The sequence below is a fragment of the Podarcis erhardii genome (genome assembly GCF_964252035.2).
Source record: "Podarcis erhardii genome assembly, chromosome: 6".
Lineage (NCBI taxonomy): Eukaryota > Metazoa > Chordata > Lepidosauria > Squamata > Lacertidae > Podarcis > Podarcis erhardii.
In genome coordinates, this window is record NC_138510.1 from 38,595,561 (window position 1) to 38,617,558 (window position 21,998).

At 40.1% G+C, this 21,998-nt stretch overlaps 2 long non-coding RNA genes across 2 annotated transcripts in view; one reads left to right on the forward strand and one right to left on the reverse strand.

The window, feature by feature from the left end:
* Positions 1-838: 838 nt before the first annotated feature.
* The window catches only part of LOC309343472, a 152,135-nt gene continuing 130,975 nt past the window's right edge, over positions 839-21,998 (forward strand). The window contains exons 1-2 of the long non-coding RNA XR_014157281.1: positions 839-1,245; positions 1,494-1,745. This is a non-coding gene — a long non-coding RNA (uncharacterized lncRNA). The remainder of the gene's footprint in view (positions 1,246-1,493; positions 1,746-21,998) is intronic.
* On the reverse strand, positions 3,754-10,866 carry LOC309343481. Its single transcript, XR_014157293.1, has 2 exons — positions 10,470-10,866; positions 3,754-4,020 (listed from the first exon to the last, which is right to left on the reverse strand). It is a non-coding gene; the product is annotated as an uncharacterized lncRNA (long non-coding RNA).

Here is a 21,998-nt window from a genome sequence, read left to right on the forward strand (position 1 = left end):
TTCTGAATAGCACTAAACAACAGCAGTTAGGACTGGTGTCAGATTTCAGTTTCTGTAATTCTAATGTTTGCTATTGCCTTAATGAAAACAAATGAAGTATCACTGGTTAAGCTGCAATTGCCAGTGTGTGCATTCCTTACCAAAGGAGGGACCTCACCACCACCTTGTCTCATTCCCTCCCTGTTCTGGATGGAAATACCAATATGCATAAATAGCTCAAAGGCAAACGACTGAATTCAAATGTCTGAAATTCCTCATCTTCCTTCTGAATCACAGTGAAACATACATGTTTTGCTCTCAATTTCATTGGGTCTAACCCTCCCTAGGCTGCCCATGTCACCTTCCTGAAAGTAGCTTATTAGTGTGAATTATTCTACAGAAACATATATGATCTCCCAGGAATAGTTTTAATCTGCATATTTTCTTAGGGGCCAAATTTGATAAGACCCTTCAGTCTTAATCTGAATCTGACCCCTTACACCTGCTATTTGCCTTGGAAGAATGGACATGAGCAGATCTTCCAATGCAAATAGCAGGCATAGGGGCTGGATCTGGATTCCATCTCCCCCCTGCCCAGTGTCTTCTGCTGACATTTTAAAGGCTATTCATGTAATTGTTACTTGTGTGGATGGTGTCTCATCTAGTCTGGCTCTAAATCAGAGATGGCTAACCTGCGGAAAACCTCCAGATGTTGTTGGACTACATCTTTGACCTTCAGGTAGGTAGCCGTGTTGGTCTGGCGCAGTATCTGAAGAAGTGTGCATGCACACGAAAGCTTATACCCAGAACAAACTTAGTTGGTCTCTACAGTGATGCTGGACAATTTTTAATTTTTTGAATTTATTACATCTTTGACCGTTGGCCATTTTGTCTGGGGCTGATGGGAACTGAAGTTCAGTAACATCTGGTGGACCGGAGGTTAGTCACCTGTGACCTAAGCAATATCTACACAGAGGTTAAGAAAATAACTCCATCCAAGAAAGAGCTCTCCTATTTTATGAATAGCAGATATCTTAAGACTCCATGGGGCAGTAGATAAAGTGACTGCAATCCCACTCCTTCCCTTTGAGCCCCAGAGAAGGTACTGTGGAGCCATCTTTGTGGAGGTGAGGGGAGGCAGGGCACATGTGTGTGTGTGTGTGTTTGTGACTGTGCATATATGCAACCAATAAGAAGTGAGAATTTGGATGGTCTGTTTAAGGGCATCTATGCTGGCCCACTTGAAGCATGCAAACAGATACAGTGGTACCTCAGGTTAAGTACTTAATTCGTTCCGGAGGTCCGTACTTAACCTGAAACTGTTCAGGTTAAATCTGAAGCACCACTTTAGCTAATGGGGCTTCCTGCTGCTGCCGCGCTGCCAGAGCACGATTTCTGTTCTCATCCTGAAGCAAAGTTCTTAACCTGAAGCACTATTTCTGGGTTAGCAGAGTCTGTAACCTGAAGTGTATGTAACCTGAAGCGTATGTAACCTGAGGTACCACTGTAAACAGAACAGCAAAGGGACTACTGGGTTTGTGATCTACTTAGGCCTGTGGGATGCCATGGTAGTAGCTGGGTGTAAGGAATAGGACTGTTTGGGCAAAGGTGAGCAGTAATGCCGCTCAGTCCCAGCCATACAGAGTAACAATACGGAAGTCAGGATCTCGTCGCTAAGAATGGAAGGACCTGTCAGCTTCGACTCATGCTATTCCTTGTTTTTCCAACCTTAAAAACCAGTTCTTCATATTTCTGCAGCAATTTGTGTGTGTTAAAAAAGAACATGTTCACATGATAATTCCTCAGTATTGCAGTGTGCATTTCTTCTAATAAACACAACTGTACATAATACCATGCACTTTTGTATGCTATTTTCAGTAGTATATTCATTTTTAGGCACACTTTCCCCTAATGTATTTGTTTTGGAGAACTGTATAGCAAACTAAGATAGTTGCAAATTTTGAAGGATGGCTGTGTTTCAGTTCTCATATTGTTTCAGAAAGTGCAACTTTGATACATTCACCCTTGAATGTGACCAGAATTGAGTGTCCTTCCCACCCCCTCCTGCTGGTGGACACGCATCTGCAGCAATAGCAGGCCTTTGTTTTTTTTTACCATGTTTTACAATGTTAGTGGCTAAGAGTGCATCTTTTCTGATGATAATAACCTGGTTTGAGGAATTTCCTTTTAATTGTGGTTAATATTTATATTCCACCCAACTCTTCTTAGATACTGCTTGGGCACTTTCTGGGAAGAACGGAGCTCTGACATTAGGATTACTAGAGAGCAATTATATACAAATTATTATGCTATCCATAGTCATGTACGTGCTTATCTCTGGTTCTCAGATCTTGCTTCACTAAAAGGTGGATCAAAAGTCAAAGTGTTGCTTTGATTAAACCCATAATTAATCTTCGCTAGAAATCAGTTCCAAGGGCAACCTTGTAAGACCCTAAGTAGCCTGTTTGTGATGCCTTATAGCAAAAAAAAAAAAAAAAAAAAAGATGTCATGGAGATAACGCATATGTGAAATGCTACCTTTGTTAAAATGATGAAAATCCACAGGGCATGAAGGGTACTGCTGATTTTAGAAAGGACTAAAACAGAAAGTGAGTGATTTTTAAAAAAGTATTATATATATATATGAGATTTTTAAAAACCGGAAAACATGTAGGTATATTACTCTTCAACATAAAACAAAATATCAATTTATCATTTTGAACAGACAAAAATTTTCTCTTCAAGTTTTATTTTTTTATGCTTGTAATAATTCAAGGCAAATTCTCTCTGTGTGTTTGGATTCTAATGGCAAAAAATATACCTTCAATGGAGTTGCATATGCATGAATATGAATATTCATATGAATATTCTTTGTCTGGCTGTGTGGCATGAAGGCCGCTCCTTGCAAGTCCCTTTCCACCTGGCCTAGGGAGCGGGACACACACAACAGTCCTACTGAAGAGGCTCCTCTTGAGGCTAGAGGAACACCCCTCTGCTGTGGGGCATGAAGGCCGGTTACTTGCAAGGCCCTTTACACCTGGCCTAGGGGGCGAGGCCCAGACTCACCCAGCCCTACTGAATAGGCTCCTCATGAGGCCAGAGGAACATTGCCCAGCTATTGCTTTATTGCTTTAATATGCTGTAAACCACTTTGAGATTTTTATTTTTATTAAAAATATAAAGCAGTATAGAAATTTAAAAATAAACAAATAAATGCTTAATATTTCCTCACAGTGTAAGGCACAGTGAAGTGTGTTGTGGTGACTGACTTGAGTATGGTGGCTTAATTGTTTGTGGATTGTAATCTATGACAAGGGTGATAGATTACATTATTCTCGGGATACTTCTATTCTCAAACATTATGCCATCCACTCTTGAGTGTCTAGAAGTAAAGTCTTCAAAGGTATAAAGCACTTGAGCTTAGATGATACCAAATCATCAGTGGCAGGGGAGGTTGCCGAGGGATGTATGGGCTTCAAGAAGATCTCTTCTGAAAGCAGATTGTCAGTGATTTTTACCTTTCCAGAATACAAATGGTAAATATGTGAAACGCAGAGACAAATCAATTTCTTCTTCTTTTCAAGTGAAATTTCAAGCATTTTAAAACCACTCATTGATTACAATTAGGGCCAGATGTTGCTTTATGGCCTCAAAGAGATCAATACATAAATATTGCTTCATGATGTGAGGTGACATTGCATGTCAGATCATTCAGATGAGTACTGAGCTGTATATGCCCTAACCTGAAACACATTACTCAGAAGTTAGCCCCACTGATTTTACTGTAGTAAGTTTAATATGGTGGTCTATGTCAAATACATTGTGGAAATGTTATCTCTATGAACGCACACAAATAGGAACACACACATATACCTGCAACTGAGAATTGTGTCTCTGTAATCAGGACTCAGTATACCTGCTTTGCCACTGGAAGTTCAGGAACAGTTCCCTCTGCAAACCATTTAATGTGTGTGGAATTGTACTCCATTGAAATTCATCGTAGAATCAAATACACCACAGACTATAGTTCCTTTTCCCCACCTAGATGGGTGAGAACCAGCTTGACTTTAGAGTAGGCAAATTTGGCTTTCAGGGATCCGATGTACATACTGAGCATCTGTGTCCAAGTCCTGTGTATCTCTAGCCTAATTCTATTTAGCAGTTGAGAACTTTGACTATTTAATTTTGAGCTTTCGTATCATTGGGCAGGCAGGGTCGGGGTCCTGCAGAGGTACTGCCTTTTAGGGATGTTCAGGATTGGTAATTCTGCTTAGTTGTCACAAATATATGTGAGGCTGGACTGCTGCAATGTGACAATGGGTTCAATAAAACAGTGCCAACATCTTCACATTAAACTGAAAGTGGGCGTCTGCAATGACAGAATTCTTGCTGAGGTCTGGGTTTCTAAGGAATATCACAAAGCTGCAGCCTTTTGAGTTTTTTCAAAATTGCTCTAAAATTAAGACTAGGAAGGAAGTGGGAGAAAAGAATACAGGCCTATACATTTTTGGAACTGAGCACTAAATCTTTCAGGGCAAATAATGGATGCTGACAGTGCAAAGGCATTATTTGGTGCTGTTTGAAATTTGCCTGTCCTTGTTTTCCCACTCTGTGTCTCAGGGAGTTGAAAGCTATGAAAAGGCAATTACATTTGCTGAATGATTAGTGGGAGATGTGACATTTGTGTATGTCGAAAATGTTTAACTGCATTAACCTTTGCAAAATTTACACTGACACCTTAAAAATTATACATCTTGTGCGCCACTTGAAAAATCTGAAATGCCCTCCAATGTAAAGCTTATTTACATTTGCTTTTTTACAAAATAAATGGCCCTCATATTTGAAGAGAGTTTTGCGAGAAAGTTGAGAGTGCTGAAGCAAGGAAAGTCAAGTGTATGAAGGTGCTTGGTTGCCTCCCAACTGGAAAAGTGAAGTTGAAAAGCAAACAAAACCCTCACAGAATGCAAATTGCAAGAAGAAGACAAGTTCAAATACAAAATGCATAAGGTATTTAAGTCTCAAGGAAGCAGCTTGCAAACTTTTATAGACCTTTACTTTAAAAAATATTAATACACAGGATGTCAGTAGATTTTCAAAATGTTTTCCCCAAAAATATATTCAAAGTGCAAACAGGCAATTAAAATGCTCCATGCCACTCTTCTTTTCATTGCCACTTCCCCCAGCATGCTCTGTTTCTGCTGGGACTGCTCACCTAACCAGGTTTCTTTCTTCTCTAAAGAGTCTTCCTCACTGGCGTCAATGTGAATGCTCAGCTGATTCAACTCCATGCCTCTTGTGCTTCACTCCACTGAAATCTGATTTGTTATGAGACAGACTCCGGTGGAATGAAGGACAACAGAATCCATGGAACTTTCTTTGTGTACCTTGGTGACTGGGGCAAACAAACATGTCATGAGAAAAACAGTCAGTAGCAGACACAGGTTGAGTGAAAATTAACACTGGAAACAACATTAAAGGCAGTATTTGTACAGCTCTCCCCCCTCAACCTGATACCCTAGATGTTTTAGATGGAAACTCCCATCAGCTTGGCCAATGATCATGGATGATGCACATTTCTGCCCAAGGCTTCTGAAGGGCAGCAAGTTGGGAAAGATTTGTATCAGGCCCCCTTATTGTTTACTTAATATACTTTATGCTTGGATACTCCCCCCCCCATTTCAAACTATTCCTCCAGTACATCATCTTTTTGTTTAGCACACAGGGACATTGAAGAGGATTTGTTTTTCTCTGTATCCTCATCCTCTTTAGATTTATCCTTCTGTCATGAACTCTATCAGCAGGCAAGAAATTCTGAAGCACTTAAAGGATTATCCGTATGCTATCTTTGCAGCAGAGATCATTACAATATCTCTTGGAAAGCTTGCGGTTATTATTCATTTGTTGGACTTGTCGTCTAGTTTTGAGGATCAGATGCTTCACATCTGTGTATTTGTCCTCACATTTATAATAATTCAGAAATACCGACTTTTGAAATGGATGAACATCTGTAGGCAAATAGTTAGATAACACTTAGTATAAACAAGCCCCCAGCAAAACCTAATGGTTTATTTCTAATCTTGCCTAGAATCTTTTCTCTCTTAGGGTAAATTCAGGTGGCTGATGTTTTCACACTACTGTATCTCATTTTAAGTCACAATAGGTAGGGGTCCACATGGACATCAGTTGCCTAAAGGGTCTAGCATGTAATGGATCCTGTTACTTCTATACTTTCAACAAGCTACCAAAATGTCACACAAGAATTCAGTGTACAATGTAATAGACATGTGACACAATGCAATAGAAAGGGCAGGCCACAGTCTTATGCAAACAGAGTGATATGGACAGAAGTACTGGGATAGTTATGGACTGAAAGCAACACCTACTTTATTGTTTTCACAATCTGCTATTGTGGTAGATAATTTGTTACACCTAGGACAGGGGTTGGTTTTGTTTTGTGGATGTGCCTGAGGAAACAACTGGAGATAAAACTGCTGTTTTATTACACCCTGTGGAAATACAGAAGAAAATGTGGGTATGACCCCAAAGATCTTACAGGGAAAAGTAATCAAAGGAAGAAAATTCATGAACAAGGGAACATTCAAAGTTTTCGCAGACATAGAAGGGTAATTCATACAGTGAAGTTTAAAATGGCGCTATTCAAATGAATTTCAAAGAGAGCAAATCATCATTTTCATCCTTTGTGGGAAGACGAGCTTGCTTTATTTCACAGCTTGTTGACTTAATTGTGGAAACTTTTATTTAACATTCACTCTCGGATGTTGAATAGCAGCTTCCATTTAAAGGTGCATCTTTATTGATTTTCCAAATAATACAAATCAAAGAATAGAAAAGCACAAGAAAGGGTGGGACCAAAAAAGTGCATGAAAAAATGAGTTAAAATAAATGTCAGAAAAATCACCATGAGAAAAGAAATAAACATTTCCACTTTACATAGGAGGAAAGAAAACCTTATATCTAAGAATACTTTAACTAACATTTTATAATTCCCAATCAATGATTTAGCAGTCCAGTCCAGTCCTCTATATTTATTTGTTTAATTTCATAAAAATGATAGACCATTTGATTGTAAAAAACAACAAACCTCAAAGTGGCTCTCTTAGAGGTGAGCCTCACTGAATTTAATGGGACTTGCTCCTAAGTAAGTGTACATAGGATTGCTGTCTAATTTACATCCAAAATCTAGCTGTGAAGCAAAAAAGTGATGCTCCTACCATTTCATAGAGATCAAACTGAGAAGCTGAGAAAACAAACTCAAATGTACTATAGAGCATTCATTCCAGAGCATAGGACAGAGTTCATTTTTCCTAAATCTCAAGAAATTGCATCAACATCATCTTTCTTTCACATCCTATACACATTTACTTCCAAGTACATGTGTATAGGATTGGGTTCTTTTTAAATGTTTCCAAATAATGTTCCTTGTAGTGTCTAATAAATGGGTCCAAGATCTATGAAGCCAATTTAAGCCCTATACTGACAGAGTTCCTTCTTAAATTTTTAAATCATTAAGAAATAAATGTTTGGCATTTACTTAGAAATACATCCCTAGTGAGGCATAATTCTGAGTATAGGTGGATAGGATTGAGTTGCAAAAATGTTTAGAAAAGTAGCTTTGGTATAAACAGATTGTGTTGTGAATATTCCCCTGCAGAGATAATGAGATCTTGTGATAGCGAGCAAAGATTCTAAATCCTGAGTTACTAAACCACAGAAGTGCTGATACAGGTCTTCAAAATGCTTGAAGGCTTTTCTTTTAATGTACAGACCTGCTTTTGCAAGTCCTCTCCCTTGGGTATGTTAAGACTTGTTTGGAGGTTTTTGGGAACTTCATAAGAACAAAAGGAACCTGTCTGCTGAAATTCCTCCCTGCAAACCTGACTTCTTTGTAATGCATTTTCATTAGGCATGTTTCTACGGGTCTTGGGTGAGATCAGCCCCCAGACTCTCAGCTTCCTTCCCAAAGTGTTAACCCTTTCCAAGGCCAAGCCTTTAGGGTGCATGAAACTTGAATAGAATGGAAACCAAGCTGAGGACATTAGTAATGCTCCCAGCCAATAACTACCTAATAAACTGCAGGTTACCAAAGTGATAATGGCTGCAAGAATACGATGGGTGTTGTGGCGATGTGATGAAGCACATTCCACAGAAGGAGCTGACATCCAAAATTCCTTTTTGCAGGATCATTAAACAAGTGTACTAAACCATACCTGTTTGATAGACGTTAATCAGAGCTGTTTTAGACAATCTTGCATTAGTTTCCAAGAGAGTTTTGAAAAGAGATGGTAAAGAACTATTACTATATACATTTGCATCCAAATTTCAAATCAAATTCTATCGGAAAGGTCTGAGTGAACTTAAAAACTGTCCTCTGAATGATCTTCAATGTTTCCTGGGCACATTAATGCAAGCTATATCCTAATTTATTAGGCAGAGCTACCATATGCTCAAAGAAAGGAAGACAGCTTTCTTCCCAAAAGCTGTCTTCTGTGCTCAGATAGGACAATATTTCATGTGCTGAACTTTCAGTTGTTTCCATGTGTCTGAAATCAGTGCTACAGATACATATTTTCCTGATGAGAGGCCTTTCCAGTGTCATCCCCTAAAATAAGCCCCACAAGGTTGTCCATTTCCTTGTAGAAATGAATGCATGGAGGGGTGAAGCCGTGTTTGCTACCTGACCCCAACCTCTAACTGTTATGTGTTCAAGGCACCATTTGCACAAGAGCATATGCTCCTATCAGAGATGTTTGACATTGGTGGACTCTCCTTCACTGGAGGATTTCAAGCCATCTGTCTTGGATGCTGTAGCTGAGATTCCTGCATTGCACTGGGTCGGACTAGAAGACCCTTGGGCTCCCTTCCAACTCTACAGTTCTATGATTCATATACCCAAACATGTGTGGGCATTCTACTTGTAAACTATATGCTCCAATTTTTGCAGCCGATGCATCATGCATAGAAAATGAATGTATGCTTAGGTGTATGTGTGTCTAGCAAACCAATGCATGTTTAGGTTCCTATGAACATGGGCATCTTGGGAATATCGGAGGTGGGCTAGCAGTCCACAACCTCAACCTACAACCTGCAATCTCAACCTCCCTCCATTCATTTATTTAATGGAATGAATGTTTGAAAGGGTCCATGCATTATACATCAAGCCAAGTCATTGGAATGCCAAGCTTTTTCATTTGAAAATCTTTCTACCTTTTTAATGTTTGAGGTGCTTGCTGCACAAATTGGACTGCCTTCCTTGGAGATTTCTAAGCAGAGGTTGGATGGCCACCTGCCATGTATTATTTAGTTGAGATTCCTGCACCCCAGGGGGTTGGACTAGATGACCCTCAGGGGTCCTTTCCAACTCTACAACTCGATGATTCTTTGATTCTAACCTGATTCATGTGGCTGGCTTTGAAGAGCCCAGAGTGGTTATTCAAACCATTCTTGAATGAACTGGCTGGTTTTAGGCAGCTTTCTGAAAGATCAATTCCCCCAAACTTTAAAGCTGTTTTGAGGAGGTCTTTCTCCTTTCCTTTTCATTATATGATGCTGTGGGAATAGCATATGAGCACTTGGGGGGAAGAGAGCGGGAGGTGGGGGTGAGAATCTCCCCATACAGATCAAGACATTCTGCCAGTTATTTTTTCTGCTTACCTTCCAACATCAATGAAAACAGCAATTTACCCCTGTTTAAATTCAAGGTACTTTATAATCCTAGACAAATAAATATGGATTTAAGACCTTGGGTCTTTTTAAGGAGAGAATATTAACAAGACTGGTGATCAGTTGATACTGCTGTAGTTCATATTGCTTTGACTTTCTCACAGCCATTATCTCTTCAGAGAATCTTGGGCATTTTAGGGCGGGGGGGGAATTCCCTGCCTCCCGCCACCATCCCAGCTACAGATGGAATGTGTTGAAAATCTTTCTTAAGGGTGAAATCCTGGGTCATTCAGGCCAAGTCTCTTTACAGTAAAGGTTTTGTGAGTGTACCCAAAATGAAAATTAAGGAGAAAATGGACACATGCACAGATGCTTGACACAATACATTGCCTTCAATGAAATTTGGAATTTGGCTGTTGGGGTACATCTAGATGACCACCATAAAGGAATGTGTATATACAAATAAATAAGCATGTTCTTCTCTGCTAATTAAAATGGGACTGCACAGATTCCTAAAGGTAAAATGCAACAGTTTTGACATTCTGCATTCCATATTCTTTTTCTTCCTGCACCTCATTTCCTGTTATACTTTCTGCTTCAACATGTTTACTTGAAAATACATCTCTCCTTTTTACTTACTTTCAATTAAGTATATACAGGCTTTGAGACATAGTATATCCTTTCCAGTCCTGTCTCTGCAGTAACATAACTCCCTATTCTGTCCTTTCCTTAACTATCAGCAAATGTTTACATTAAAGGATAACAGCAGCAACAACAAACAAATATAATCATACTGTATAGTAACTCACCTGTATTTTGATCAGTTTTGAATAGTTCCAGGCCTGGGGCATCTCGGCTTTTACTTTAAGCCATTACAAAAACAAACAAACAAACAAACAAACAAACAAATCCGAATCAAGAGAAAGAAAAAGGAAGAGAAAATATAATATAAATTACCCTTTGCTTAAAAAAAAAAAGTTGCTCTAAAAAAAGTAAAATAAAAATAGAATAGAATAGATTTCAATCAAGGTTATATTGTTCATACAGATAGGCAGGGAAAATAGAAGAGAAATCAGTTGAGCACTGAAAAAGAAAAGAAAAAGAAAGCAATAAACTCATGTTAAAAGTATTTTAAAAACAATACAACAAGCAGCACAGATATAGGACTAAATGTCTGCCCATTCAAGGTGGTGTCCATCAGTGTGAGTCTTTATTTGTCTTATGCATCAGGAGGGTTCCAGTTACCTAAATAACTTAACCAATAGGGAATGGAATCTCTCTACCTGGTTCCACCCACCCAGAACCTCACCCTCCAGGGATAAGTGCACCTTTGCATATCTGTTAGCAAACCTCACTTTTCCCCTGCACTCCATACCTTTTTTAAGTAAAGCCAAACCCGCAGAAAAGTGGCTCTTGAAGGGGATCCTTTTGAGAGCTTGCAAATGCAAGCTGACTGTCTCCAGTGAAGCGGGGGGTCTTTTTTCAGTCTGAGATTTTGCTATTAGAGAGGAAATTGTGGTGTTAGTGAGGATTTCTCTCGCATTTATCTGCAACACGTTTACTCCTTCTTTTGTGACAGGATTTCTTGGACCCATGAACACAAAGGTGGTGCCTTTCAGATGCTGTAGGACTATTATTATTTTTATTTAACACATTTATATACCACCTTCTTTTCCAAGGAGCTCAAGGTGGTATACATGGTCTCTCCCTCCCCCACCCCGCATTTTTATACTCACAACAATGCTGTGAGGTAGGTTAGACTGAGGCAGTGACTGGCACCCAGTCACCCAGTGAGCTTCTTGGCCATGTGGTGATTTGAACCCTGGTGTCTCAGGTCCTAGTCTGACACTCTTAACCACTGCACCACAATGGAGTACAATTCTGACCATTTTTGACCAACCATTGGTCATGGTGGCTGAGGCCTATGGGATTTGGAGTTCAAGAGCATCTCAAGGCCACATGTTGGCTCTGCTGGTTTACATTACTATCATATAAACCTGCAAAGGAGTCTAAATATAACATTAAATGAAGACAAAATAAGACAAGTGATTAACTTACAGAGCAGTGCTTGAATAACAGAGTGGCAGAGTGGGCTCAGCCACTCTACCTTTATCATGGCTCCCTTAGCTGCTGTTTTTAAAAGGATAATGGGCAGAGGCATGATTTAGCTAAAACTGGAAGGAATCATTGGTTGGTCTTATGAATTAAGGGTCCCTCTACTTCCTCCGCCCCCAAAACCTATACTGTTGTAGAGAGACATTGGGAGCGGGGAACCCCTCAATTGTAATGAATCCCTAGCTTATGTCTATGTAATGGGTGGGCCTCATTGAAATCAAATGGGGTTTAACACTGAAAAGACACGTATTGGATTGGACTGTAGACATTTTTGCCCTGCTAATCCCACATTCCAGAACTGAGTACAAAATTGTTTTCTTGGCCAAATTCTTAGAGTCCCATAGAAATAACTGCTACATTGAATTAGAGATTAACAGAAACAGAAGCGGAAATTTCTTCAATTCTCATGGTCATCTGAGGTCAGGAATGGAAATCATGCAAGTGAATATGAGCAGTATTTGCTTTCATAGATTGTTTTTTTTAGTCTGCAAACATTATGGAAATAATTGCATTTTTTCCTGTATTAGTTTTGACATTTCCATCCCATAGAAATGCATTGAAATTGATTATGTAATTAAAGGCATTATTATGCATGTAAGCTTTGGCCATAGTGCATAGCGGGACAAACAATGTAGGCTTTAGCTGAAGCTGAACTGTGGTGGAATGGAAACAGTGCTGATTGCAATGAAATGCCTTCTTACATCCTAAATTGCAATAAACCCAAAATATATGTTAATCTACCTATTGGCTTCGGTTGGACTTCTCAACCATCTAGCTCAAGATAAAGGTCAAATATTAGATGTTCAGTCTATACTTATTAGTATTACAACAGCCAACACAGATGAAATACAGGGGATGTAGATAGCAAAGCCATCCTGCTAAAAACTGAACCTCAAGCTCACTGAAGCTGTGAAGAATTAAATTGCCCAGATGTCATTAAATTATTATTGCACAGTATACGATACTTGCTTATAGAAGGATGTCAATCAAGAAACGTTCTTACTGATCCATCTCTCCCAAGCACATTTCACAGTTCACCTTTGGGGAAAATATGCTTGTGTGGTCCTGAAGCTTTGTTGGTTTTGACCTCTACATTTGTCCAGTAAATGAAATCAAGTTATTTACTTTGGCTGCTGGTTTGCAGGATCACATGCAATATAGGAAAGCTCAGGGCCACAACATCTCTTGGAACTGTCCACTGTAAATCCAGACAACAAACAGCTGGAGAGTAATTGTATGAAGGCTTTTCATCCCCCAAACCAGGCCTTGAATTTATTCATGACAGGTGAAAAACTGTCTTCTGAAGGAGCTGCCTATTCAGGAGTGAGGAAGTATCCGGTTCCATTACATTGCCATTGTAATCTTACTTCTAGCAAAAGAATATATATGTTACTCGGGTGGCTGCCGCAGGTTTTCAGTGCCACACAATTATTAAAATATAACTGTGACACTTTGCTACTTCCCTACAGCAAGGAATGTATCACATTCATACAAGAAAAAGAATCCTATCCAAAAGGATCAAGCTCTGAAATCTACATTTAGCCACAGACTGCCCATTTTCATTGTACTATATGTTGATTTATATGCATGTTGCATTTTTGCTGTTGATTCTAGACAGAATAATGCTATTTATTAGGAATGTGCTCTGTGGGTTTGTGTCATCCTAAAGCAGTTTCTAGAAACATGCACAAAGTGGGGTGGATGTGGTTTGAACATAGATTCACTGTGTTTCAAGCCACAGTGCACAGAATATGTGTTTAATTTAAGGCTGAACAAAACATCAGCATTTTGGATTGCTGAAAATACATTTCCAAGGATTGGTTCAAATTAGCTGATTTTTCTAAAAGGGTGAAATTTGCCAAAAGTATTGCAGAAACTGAACATTGTCCCCCAATGTTCTTCATTCTATAGATTATAACTTGTGATGTGTGTGCTAAATTAATTTGCCTGGGTCACATAAAAGCAAATTGCCTCAAAAACTTGTGAATTACATATCCCTGAAAAGTGCTGTGAATAATCTAATCCCACCACTGGAAGCTAAATGGCAAGTTGAAGCTTGCATCTTTTATACCACCTGCCTCTGTGCATGACGTGGACTTATTTCAACACAGCCCTCTGGGTTAGTAAAAGCATACTGGTAGTGGTGACACATCATATGATCAGTCTATAGCTCACCAATGCTGATAGAAAGGCCAATTGTGGAAGAATCTACCAGGTTGCCTGAAAGGCCCCAAGAGACATGCAGTTTATTACTTGCTGAAAGTTGGAAAATTTGAAACATCGTTCTCCATTCTGCTGACTGCCAAGTCCGGTTGTTAGGGGTTGCAAACAGAGCTTGTGATTCATCGAATTCTAGCCATTTGCTTTAAGAGCAGCAATTAGAGGTTCCCTTTGATTAGCATCCTTGTTCAATAATCGTAGGCGAGGTGGGAATTTTTGGTTCTCATCTGCATAGAATCAACCACAAGCCAATTTTCTGAGGTTTGCGCCTCATAAAAAAACAGAGCAACTGAACAGCAATATAGATTTCATTCAGAAAGACAGTGCTGGCTGCTTTAATTGTTAAACTAAATGTACCAGGCAGTCCCCAAACACCTCCAGGGTAATAGAGCCTATAGAGCTAGTAGTTGTGGTGACTGTGTTAAGGGTCTCAGAAGGGATTCTCCGAAGGAAGGAAGATAAATAATTTTCAAGTGAAACAATTAAGGATGGGTTGTAATATAATTGTAGAACAATATCCTAGGGCCCTAAAGGTGCTTGGATTTTACTTCTTCATTAATTAAAGATAAGCCAGGATGGTCATGTTTAATTATTTAAAGATTCTTACCAACGTTTCTGGTCCTCATACACAGAGGAAGATTTTAGCTTATTTTTACTATGAGTCCCCCCCTCTCCCATACACACAGACAGAGATGCACTACCATGAAGAGAAGACTCCCTGGAAAAGACCCTGATGCTGGGAAAGATTGAGGGCACAAGGAGAAGGGGACGACAGAGGACGAGATGGTGGGACAGTGTTCTCGAAGCTACTAACATGATTTTGACCAAACTGCAGGAGGCAGTGGAAGACAGGAGTGCCTGACGTGCTCTGGTCCATGGGGTCACAAAGAGTTGGACACAACTAAACAACTAAACAACAACAACAACAACCATGAAGCTACAACTGCATTTTAAGAGTAGATCTCCTTACATGCAGAGTGAAATGATAATAATGCAATGCAAAAGATCCACATTGCATGGAGGAAACACACATGCAGAGGCAGAAAGCGGGTTATAATCGTAGGCTCCAATAATTAGAGTCTAATTGATTTAGTTTGGTGGGAAGTTTGTACACAGCTCAATTTGAGACAAAGCTTTATTGGTAGCTTAGCCCTGGAACTTCTTTCTAGTGTCAATTTGCAACAAGAAGGGCCTGTTCAGATACATTTGTTGGCCTCCTTACCAAGATGTGACCTGAACCGAGACTGATATGTACTGATATGTCTGACGATATATGTTGGCATGTTTAACTTATCCCACCACTTCTGAAGGAGGAACTGCCTAACCAGAGGTGCCAACTTGAACAAAACATTGGGGGTGGGGGAGAGGTAAGCCCTGACCTGAATAATTGACCATATTATGTTGTACGTGCACACCATTTAAATGGCAACACCCATCAACTGAGGGGACATTATTTATTATTTTATTTTAGGGGGGAGCAAAAACCCCTTGCTCCTAGGAGTTGGCTCCTATGCGCCTAACTGAAATTCTAACTGAATGTTTCTCTGTGTTTCCACTGCTAAGAGAGGCCTGCATGAAATGACATGGGTGAGAGTGGCTGCATCAGTACAGTGGAACATTTTGCCCCATGAAGCCCACATGGTCTATTAACTGGCTGCCTTTTGCTGCCTGGGGTGTGTCTCCCTGTGTGTATAATTCCAGCAGGTTTTTGCTGTGAAGGTTAAGTTTCCTCTTTGACTTTTGTTTTATTTTTAAGGTATATTTTATACAGTAAAATAAATAAATTCAAAAGATGCGTGATTTCAGGTTTCTCAAATGGGATTTTAAGGACATGATTATAAAAACACTGCTGCATCCTTTCTTTACCCACCCATGCTGTCTATCTCCTATAAAAGATAGTCGAATCACAGAAATCCTCAGGCATACCTAGAAATTCAGATGCCACATTGCTTAGATGCCACGCAGCAGCCACCTGAGTGATTGCAACTACTCTCGGAGCTATAATCATGTAATCATTTAGACTATTACTTTCAAGATTTCCCCCAAAGTTGGTAGTTTTTTTTCTTGTTGCCAACAAAATCGTGTTCCATCCTGTAATGAGCAACAAATGAAATAATCTAACATTCAATCTCACCATTTAAAAAATTAAACACAAGGATAGAACCCTGCAGACCAAGGAACTGTAAACTTCCCGACCAAACAGCACACGACTCAACAGGATTATGCGGTGTTGACTTTACTATTTTAGAAACTTCTAAGCCTAATATCAAACCTTGCCGCTTGTATATATGGAAGGACGTGATTTACTTTCAGATCTTACCCCTCCCATCCACAGTTCCTGTGATTCACCCACTTAAAATTTTGCACAGTGGCCCAGATCCAGAAATCTTAATCTTCATGAGGAAATGGGTTCCTACAAGCTATTTGGTATGCCAGGTGTGCAAAAGGTATGGTCTTGTGTGGGGAGTGAGGAGCCTAGATTGCTAAGCAGTGAGACAAGGCATGTCAGAATCTAATACCTTACCCCATCACCATTCTCATTCTTTCAATTTTAAATCCTGTTTCTGCTTTTGGGCTTTGCATAGGCAGTGAGAACAGGATGCTGGACTTTTAGGCCACTGGCCTGATCCAGCAGACCTCTTAAATTCTTTTCTTTTCTTTTTTGCATGTCCAGTATGCAGTAGATTCCAGTGGGGGTGGGGAAGCTGGAGTGCTCATTCCCAGCTACTGAATATGTCAGAGTCCCTCAGAATAGCGTTTATTGAATGAGGGAATAGCAATTACCTGAGTACCTTTTAAACTGGAGAAACCAGTACAACAATCCAGACACTAATCTGAGAGTTCCCTTCTCTGCCATAGATATTCCATGACAATCACAGAGCAGTTGATTGCTAATGCTTGAATATTTACCACACAAAATTATTATGTGTTATTAGGGCAATGCCTTTCTCAGGCCAGTCAAACTATCACAACAGTGTGCAAATGTTTCTGTTCTCTTGAGCAGGCTAGATGACAAACCAAGCTGGTTCTCTGGATCTTTGGCCCATGCTAGACCCTAAATTGATAACTAACAGAAGGCCTCTAAAAATCTGAGAAAGTGGAAAGGGTGGTATCACTGTTGGATTGGAAGCAGGGGCTCCAGAAACCTCAGTTCATTTCCAACCCTTGTTGGAGCAAGTTGCTCACTGTCAATGATCCTTGATGCTGCCACAGCTCACCTGCTTTGGAACCAGAACTGGATACACAGCAATAACGTGACAGAAGGAGGCTCTTTTTGTGCAGCCATTCCATAACTATCATGACATCCCCTCCAAGACAAGGCCAAAAACCAGGCTGTGTTTCTTCTGGCCTGTGCTCCTGGGCAAAATCAAAGTGTAAGATTATGGCATCCACAATGGCCACTGTACGCTTGTGTGAGAAAACGGGAGGTTCCAGTTTTCCTGGGGCAGTTGAGGGGTATGTCATGATCTATAACTGCACAGGCACCTGAACAACAAATATCTGCATCTTAGTTACAAATCTGCAAACTAAGTAACCTGCATTGTCATCTCTTATGAGAAAATCATTGTGAAAGAGCTGTGGAGTATGAAGTAATCTAGAAGGCCTGGGAAAGGACAGAATCGATTAGCGTTTGAATATCTTTAGGATAAAAAAGACGCTTGCTAGATGAATCATCCACCCTAACAACTGAAATAGCCTTGAGGGTGAACACAGAAGGACAGAATAATTCCTATGTTTCTTCCAAGGCCTAAAAATAAAGCTTTAGTCTGCAGGCCTTGCCCTGCCCATGTGGCACTGTGATGGATGTGGGACTCTGTAATGGTGACATAAGGTGATTATTCAGCTGTTAGGAAATGAAGTCTAAGTGTATTCTGGCTATTGCTTCTTTGAAATCCTGCACATTTCATCATGGGAAACAACAGGTTCCTTGAGAACCTATTGTCTCCCATGATGAAATGTGCAGGATTTCATCAGCATAACACACCTTTCTCCACTACTGAGAAACTAGCACTTTCCAAGGCACACTTTTCAAACTACAATGCTGATAAGTGGGAATTTGGCACCTTTTGCAAAAGTGTGTTCTGGATGACAATGCCACTAGACTGTGGGAGAGGAAAGAAGCATCCCTTTGTGTGGAGGACATCTTGTAATAATAATAATAATAATAACAACAATAATTTATTACTTATATTCCGCCCATCTGGCCAGGCCTCCCCAGCCGCTCCTAGCGGCTTCCAACAGAATATTAAAACACAATAAAACATTTGTACTGAGAATAAGCCAAATGATTTATTTACTGTATATCATGTTTAATCCCTGAGTTGAGATAGTTAGGAATCTAAATTAGGTAAAATGTATAATACAAGAAACAAGGAATGTTGGAAATGTAAAGAAAAGGAGGGAAATTTCTATCACAGGTGGTGAAATTGTAGTAAGTTAAAAGCTTATTGGGAAATGATATATAATGAGTTAAAGAAAATGTACAAAAGTACCTTTGTTTAAAAAAAAAAACAGAAGCATTTTGTTGGGTATAGTAGATGAAGAGATTCCAAAGAGAGACCAAAAACTGTTTATGTATGCAACAACGGCAGCAAGAACTCTTTTAGCCCCAAAATGGAAGCAATAAGAAAAACCAGTGATAGAAGAGTGGCAGATGAAAATGATGGATTATGCAGAACTGGTGAAACTGACCGGGAAAATCCGAAACAAGTGTGATCAAGCTGTCCAAAAAGACTGGAGTAAATTTGTACATTACCTGAAGGACAATTGTAAGCAATTAACAACACTAGCAGGGTTGCTGTAAGAAGACTTGTAATGTTAATGATTATTACCTTTTTATATTTATTTTAAAAATTGTGATAATTGGAAGGAGTGAAACATAAATTGGAAGATGCACAAATGCTATGATGTAAAAATGAATTATGAAAACCATGAGGTGGGAGGGAGGGAAGTCGATAAGCTCGTATGAGCAAATACGTAAAGAGTACAACAAGGATGTATTTAAATCTTATACAATAGAAATTTAATAAAAAATATTATAAAAAAGGAATGACATAGTAAAAATGAGGACATCATGGTGTTAGAGGGCAAATGACTGAAGGAAAATGTAGCTGTTCTGTTGCCATCACTCCAAAACAGGAAAAATTGGGCAGATAATGATAGAATTGGGCAGATAATGATATAATCATAGAATTGTAGAGTTGGAAGGGATCCTGAGGGTCAGCTAAAGCACCCAAGACAGATGACCATCCAACCTCTGCTTAAAAACCTCCAAGGGAGGAGAGTCCACAATCTCCCGCAGGAGCTTGTTCCACTGTGGAACAGCTCTTGCCATCAGAAAGTTACTCCTGATGTTTAGTCAGAATCTCTTTTCTTGTAATTTGAAGCCATTGGTTTGGGTCCCAACTTGCTCCATCTTCCATGTGACAGCCCTTTAGATATCATATCTCCTCTCAGTCTCCTCCCCCCCCCCACTCCCTCAACTGTTCCTCATAAGCATGGCTAGGCAAACTAAGGCCTGGGGGTCAGATCTGGCCCAATCGCCTTCTCAATCTGGCCTGCGGATGGTCCAGGAATCAGTGTGTTTTTACATGAGTAGAATGTGCCCTTTTATTTAAAATGCATCTCTGGGTTATTTGTGGGGCATAGGATTTCATTCATTTCCCCCCAAAAAATATAGTCCAGCCCCCCCCCAAGGTCTGAGGGACAGTCGACCAGCCCCCTGCTGAAAAAGTTTGCTGACCCCTGCTCATAAGGCTTGTTTTCCAGACCCTTTCTTAGAGGTGGAGCTCACCATTAGCAGTGGCAGTAGCGCAGCTTTCTTTCAGAGCAAGATTTTGCTGCTGCTGCTGCTGCTGTTGTGTTGGCAGCCTGACCACCATTTTGCAATGCCCTGGAATTAGTGTCACTCTGGGATATTTAGGATGACTTACACACATGCACACATTGTGCAGAATATTCAGAGAAAATTCTGCGAACTGGCCTTCTTTTTCTAAGAAATCTTTCTCTGCAGACTGATTTCAGGTTAGTTGTAGATTGCATGGCAAAACTTGTTCTGTGTGACTAGTTGGGGCAGCTCTGCGTATTTGTATGCACATCCAATGGAAATAAGTGTTGTGTGGAATGATACCATTCACATCTGAATGTCAATCCGATTTCACATTCTGCCCCAGGTCAACTATGTGCGGTTTGAGGAGAATGAGGGAGCATTGGCTTGTTTGCCTCGCCTCAGCAATAGAGACATTTTCTTTCCCTTGGCACTTTCCCCTTGAAAACTCTTTTGCACCCTTTAAAGAAGGGGTGTAAAAAGTTGCCATATGGGGTGGTGATGGAATATCATATCAGGCTAATGCTAATCACAGCAAACACACAGAGAGAGGGTGGGGAAAGAGCGCATTTATAGCTGACACATACAAAAGCACTGATAGTAACTGATTTTGAAAAAGTAACAGTAACTTGCAGCAGACCTCACTGGCCAGGTTTGTTTGGTTCTCCTTTCAATGCCTTTAATATCTTGCCAGCAGATTCAACATGTAAAACCCATCTCTATGCATCACACATAGTAATTGAATCATAGTAGAATACACCTCATTATCACCCAAGGCACTCAAGAAATTGCAAAGTTTGCTTGTCTTGTAAACCACTAGAATTTGCCCATAGCAAAATAACAAACTAATGCAGAGCAAGTTTTCCTTCAGATTAATCATGATAAACATTTTAAGCATTGAGAAGAGAAAGCTTAGTGAAATTAGCTACCTCTAAATTTATGGCATGTGAAGTTCCTAGACATGTAGAAATCTGCTTCGATGTTATTTTTGGAATATTAACATGATTTTGGACTATTAAGGTGGAGTGGTGGGATAGAAATCTTTTAAATACATAAATGCATTTGCCCTCATTGTGAGCGGATTTGACCAAAAACAATGAGAATTAAACAAACTGTTTGCTTTTTGGACAAACCATAATCTGAAAGTGCTTGGTTGGTTTCTGCAGAAATCATAACCTTAAAGAAATATGAGTGTAATACCAGTTGTGCAAAATTGCGTATATTCCAGCCATCCTTTGCCATCTTTACAATATATGCAAAAACTTGCACAGCAAATGTTTATTATGTATAAAGGTAAAACAAAAGTATCTTGCACTGAGGCAGCAATGCTATTTATTATTATTTCTTTGCTACTTTGACTAAAAGAATACTAAAAAATTAAGCTGTTTTCCACCACAGGTGCCTGATGTCCCTAGCTAGTGCAGGGAGGATTAAGAAAACAAACACAGGAGATTGGCATTAGGTTGAATTAGGCCACACATTTATTGATTGCAGGTAACAGTAGGTTTCACTAAGTCATTGGGCATGCATCCAGGACCAGGCAGCCCACATGTTGCCTGATAGGAACCCAATGGGGTCGACCCTGTCCTGAGGAGTCACCCCCAACATGAACTGGGTGCCACGACCCAGCATAGGCTGCCATTGGGAGAGGTGTATTGGCCCACTGGTATATGTGGGCTCCCAGACAGAATAACCCCTCCTGGACCCCTTTAACAGTGAATCCCCATGACTAAGTATCCAGCCACATGCCTTATCCACCAAAGTTGTGACAGTTGCTATTAGATAGGTCAGGCATGTCCAACTTTCAAGAGACTGAGATCTACTCTCCCAAGTCAAAGTTGTTGAGCCTAACTTGTCAAGTTGTTGAGCCTAACTTGTCAAGTTGTTGAGCCTAACTTGTCAAGCTTTTAGGGGGATTGGGGGGGTCCAAATACAGTGACTGAGTAAACCACTTCAAGGTTCATGAGCCCATTCCCCCACTGAGTGGGCTCCAAACACACTGGGTGGGTGGGTGGGTGGAAAATCCCACAACAGTCAGCAAATATGGCATGGGTGCTCCTGCCCCTGCCCCAATTGGCCTTGCAGGTCAGGCCCGCAAAGAAAGGATGGTCTGGCATGGCCAGAGGTGGGTAGCACCAGGTGAGCTTCCCTCCTCCAGTTGTGCCAGAAGATGGCA